General features: G+C 38.9%; 1 pseudogene; it reads right to left on the bottom strand.

Annotated features, from left to right (window-relative positions):
- Positions 1-433: 433 nt before the first annotated feature.
- Positions 434-904, bottom strand: LOC132349617 (large ribosomal subunit protein eL29-like; annotated as a pseudogene).
- Positions 905-5032: the final 4128 nt, after the last annotated feature.

The following is a 5032-nucleotide window of genomic DNA, read 5'->3' as shown; positions in this document are numbered from 1 at the left end:
AGACAAGGAGGTGGGGATAGTGTGTGTAAACAACACCTCTGAGAAGTTTCACTGTGAAGAGGAACAGAGAATACTTTCTTCCTTCTTAGCAATTGGCTTCTTTTTATCATATGAGAATGGTGTTGACTGGGTTTATTCTCATGTTTGGTTACTAGAATGCAGCACTAAATTTGTGGCCCAGTCATAAAAAAGAGTTTAGACTTCATGGTGTACATTTTCAGCCCTGATTCAATTTTATGTCCCTACTCTTGTTTTTATTCTGTCTTGACTCTGACTTTTAACTAAGTCCATCTTCTTGATTGATTGATTGATTTTTTTTGACAGATCCTGCCTCAGGTTTATTTGTACAAATAACACGGGAGGACACCAGCCCCATGCAGGTAGCAACCCAGAGGTCATACCAGTCCTTCTGTCCTTGAATCAGCAGAGACCTCTACTTTGGAGCCTTCTTGGAGGCCTGGCCACCTTTGGGAGCCTGAGTCTGATCTGAAGCCAGAGCAAGAGCCATAGCAGCAGCCTGGGCCTGGTTTGAGCCTTGAACTTTGGCCAGCAGAGCCTGAGACCCTTGGTAAAGCAGGCACAGTAATGTTTCCTGAGATTGGGGTGAGTGATGTAGGCAGGTTGACCAAGCTTGGGGCTGCTGCCCTTTGGGATTTTGGGCTTGACCTCCTTGGGTTTTACGAGTGCCTTGATAGCCTTGGCACGTTCACTCATGGCCTTGGCGTTATTGGCTTGCATCTTCTTAAGGCCCTTCTTTGTACTTCTTGGCAAAGTCCATGTTCCTCAGGAACTTGGGGTCCGCTCCCTTAAGAGATTCATATCTTTGTGACTGGGGCTTCTTGATGCCATTCCTGTGCCAGTTTTGGGAATGGTTGTGCATGGTGTGGTTTTTGGACTTGGTCATGTCTGCACTGAAGCCCGTGGATCTCACAGTGCCTGGGATTGAAAAAGAAAGAGCCATCTTGTTGATTTATGTACTATACCTTAAATATTTCCCAGAGAAATCTGAGCACATAAATAAATTAATAGGCTCTAAGGCATTGTCTGTGTCAAGTAGCAGCCTCACTAAGTTCAATGTACTTTTTTTATTTTGATAGATAGTAACTAATCCAATTCTTGGCCCTAATTCCACTTTATGTCGTATCAGGGCATTAGTATCTACATTGTCATCAGAAACTGAAGCTTGTTCCTGCTATGGTGTTGAGTGAAGTTGGTGGTGAGATGTGAGCTAGAGACTGGGCCCATTGTGTCATTTGACTTGCAGCAGCATCTGCACACGTGAACACATCCACTCCAGAAACTCTAAGCGCTGAAAGCTAGCACCTCTCAAACTTTATTATGCATCTGAATTGCCTGGGAATAGGGTAAAAATGTATAGGGGATCAGATGCCACCCCAAAATATGCCACTTTAGCATAAGGATTATTCTGAGCTGAAGACAGTTGAGAAACACCACATGCCAAACAAGCTCTTTGCCCTCTTCCTCTATTTGCTTAAGAGCAGGATTTATATTTCCATGTGTTAGGGTGTCTCCCTCTCTCAGCAGGAAGAGGAAGACAGTTCTAGACTCTTAGCAGCCCAGGAACAATACCAAGAGGAATCTACATAACAAACTTTACTAAAACAACCCTTATCTTCCATTAGTTTCCCCCCATATATATATACCTTTCCACAGCTTGCCCCCCTTAAAACCTCAAACCCCTTCTCCTTTGTCTTCTCACTTCTGTACAAATTTATTGCTCCTTATTAAGATGCTAATATAAGCCCCAAGTTCTATTCATCTTCTCAAGTCCTTCATCGCTGAGTTTCTCCTACATGCACAATGCATATGTTAATAAACTCTGTTTTTCTGTCTTAAATTGTCTTTTGTCAGTTTAATTTCCAGGGCTTCAGTCATAGAATGTAAGAGGGTGGGGAATAATTTGTTTTCCTCCGCTCCAATACAAATTCTGATTCAGTAGATTTAAAGTGGAGCCTGAGAATCCATTTTTTTCTTTTTTTTAAATTTAATTTTATTTATTTCTTTATACACCAGGTTCTTATTAGTCATCTATTTCATACACATCAGTGTGGACTGATGTCAATCCCAGTCTCCCAATTCATCCCACCACCACCCCCACCACCCCCACCACTTTCCCCCCTTGGTGTCCATACGTTTGGTTCTCTACATCTGTGTCTCAATTTCTACCCTGCAAACCAGTTCTTCTGTACCATTCTTCTAGGTTCCACACATATGCGATAAGATGCAATGTTTGTTTTTCACTTTCTGCCTTACTTCACTCTGTATGACAGTCTCTAGATTCATCCATGTCTCTACAAATGACCCAATTTCGTTCCTTTTCATGGCTGAGTAATATTCCATTGTATATATGTACCACTACTTCTTTATCCATTCATCTGTTGATGGACATTTAGGTTGCTTCCATGACCTGGCTATCGTAAATAGTGCTGCAATGAACATTTTGGTACATGACTCTTTTTGAACTATGGTTTTCTCAGGGTATATGCCCAGGAGTGGGATTGCTGGGTCATATGGTAATTCTATTTTTAGTTTTTTAAGGAACCTCCATACAGTTCTCCATAGTGGCTGTGTCAATTTACATTCCCACCAACAGTGTAAGAGGGTTCCCTTTTCTCCACACCCTCTCTAGCATCTGTTGTTTGTAGATTTTCTGATGATGCCCATTCTAAATGGTGTGAGGTGATACCTCACTGTAGTTTTGATTTGCATTTCTCTAATAATTAGTGATGTTGAGTAGCTTTTCATGTGCTTCTTGGCCATCTGTATGTCTTCTGTGGAGAAATGTCTATTTATGTCTTCTGCCAATTTTTGCATTGGGTTTCTTTTTTTTAAATATTGAGCTGCATGAGCTGTTTATATATTTTGGAGATTAATCCTTGGTCCGTTGATTTGTTTGCAAATATTTTCTCCCATTCTGAGGGTTGTCTTTTCGTCTTGCTTGTAGTTTCCTTTGCTGTGCAAAACCTTTTAAGTTTCATTAGGTCCCATTGGTTTATTTTTGTTTTTATTTCCGTTACTCTAGGAGGAGGATCAAAAAAGATCTTGCTGTGATTAATGTCAAAGAGTGTTCTGCCTATGTTTTCCTCGAAGAGTTTTATAGTGTCCAGTCTTACATTTAGGTCTCTAATCCATTTTGAGTTCATTTTTTTGTATGGTGTTAGGGAGTGTTCTAATTTAATTCTTTTACCTATAGCTGTCCAGTTTTCCCAGTACCACTTATTGAAGAGACTGTCTTTTCTCCATTGTATATCCTTGCCTCCTTTGTCATATATTAGTTGACCATAGGTGCGTGGGTTTATCTCTGGACTTTCTATCCTGTTCCATTGATCTATATTTCTGTTTTTGTGCCAGTACCATATTGTCTTGATTACTGTAGCCTTTGCAGTATAGTCTGAGGTCAGGGAGCCTGATTCCTCCAGCTCCATTTTTCGTTCTCAAGATTGCTTTGGCTATTCGGGGTCTTTTGTGTTTCCATACAAATTGTGAAATATTTTGTTCTAGTTCTGTGAAAAATGCCAGTGGTAGTTTGATAGGGATTGCACTGAATCTGTAGATTGCTTTGGGTAGTATATTCATTTTCACAATGTTGATTCTTCCAATCAAAGAACATGGTATATCTCTCCATCTGTTTGTATCATCTTTAATTTCTTTCATCAGTGTCTTATAGTTATCTGCATACAGGTCTTTTGTGTCCCTAAGTAGGTTTATTCCTAGGTATATTATTCTTTTTGTTGCAATGGTAAATGGGAGTGTTTCCTTAATTTCTCTTTCAGATTTTTCATCATTAGTGTATAGGAATGCAACAGATTTCTGTGCATTGATTTTGTATCCTCAACTTTACCAGATTCATTGATTAGCTCTAGTAGTTTTCTGGAGGCATCTTTAGGATTCTCTATGTATAGTAATTATCACATCATCTGCAAACAGTGACAGTTTTACTTCTTCGTTTCCAATTTGTATTCCTTTTATTTCTTTTTCTTCTCTCATTGCCGTGGCTAAGACTTCCAACACTATGTTGAATAATAGTGGTGAGAGTGGACATCCTTGTCCTGTTCCTGATCTTAGAGGAAATGCTTTCAGTTTTTCACCATTGAGAATGATGTTTGCTGTGGGTTTGTCATATATGGCCTTTATTATGTTGAGGTAGGTTCCTTCTATGCCCACTTTCTGGAGAGTTTTTATCATAAATGGGTGTTGAGTTTTATCAAAAGATTTTTCTGCCTCTATTGAGATGATCATATGGTTTTTATTCCTCAATTTGTTAATATGGTGTGTCACATTGATTGATTTGCATATATTGAAGATTCCTTGCATCCCTGGGGTAAATCCCACTTGATCATGTTGTATGATCCTTTTAATGTGTTGTTGGATTCTGTTTGCTAGTATTTTGTTGAGGACTTTTGCATCTATATTCATCAGTGATATTTGTCTGTAATTTTTTTTTTTTGTAGTCTCTTTGTCTGTTTTTGGTATCAGGGTGATGGTTGCCTCATAAAATGGGTTTGGGAGTGCTCCTTCCTCTGCAATTTTTTGGAAGAGTTTGAGAAGGATGGGTATTAGCTCTTCTCTAAATGTTTGATAGAATTCAGCTGTGAAGTCATCTGGTCCTGGACTTTTGTTTCTTGGAAGATTTTAATTCACAGTTTCAATTTCATTACTTGTGATTGGCCTGTTCATATTTTCTGTTTCTTCCCGGTTCAGTCTTGGAAGGTTATACCTTTCTAAGAATTTGTCTATTTCTTCCAGGTTGTCCATTTTTTTGGCATAGAGTTGTTTGTAGTAGTCTCTTAGGACGCTTTGTATTTCTGTGGTGTCTGTTGTAACTTCTCCTTTTTCATTTCTAATTTTATTGATTTGAGTCCTCTCCCTCTTTTTCTTCATGAGTCTGGCTAATGGCTTATCAATTTTGTTTATCTTCTCAAAGAACCAGCTTTTAGTTTTATTGATCTTTGCTATTGTTTTCTTTGTTTCTATTTCATTTGTTTCTGCTCTGATCTTTATGGTTTCTTTC

This window comes from Balaenoptera ricei, chromosome 15, assembly GCF_028023285.1.
Source record: "Balaenoptera ricei isolate mBalRic1 chromosome 15, mBalRic1.hap2, whole genome shotgun sequence".
Taxonomy (NCBI): domain Eukaryota; kingdom Metazoa; phylum Chordata; class Mammalia; order Artiodactyla; family Balaenopteridae; genus Balaenoptera; species Balaenoptera ricei.
Note: the sequence above shows the minus strand (reverse complement) of the source record. Positions and strands in the feature narration are given on the sequence as shown.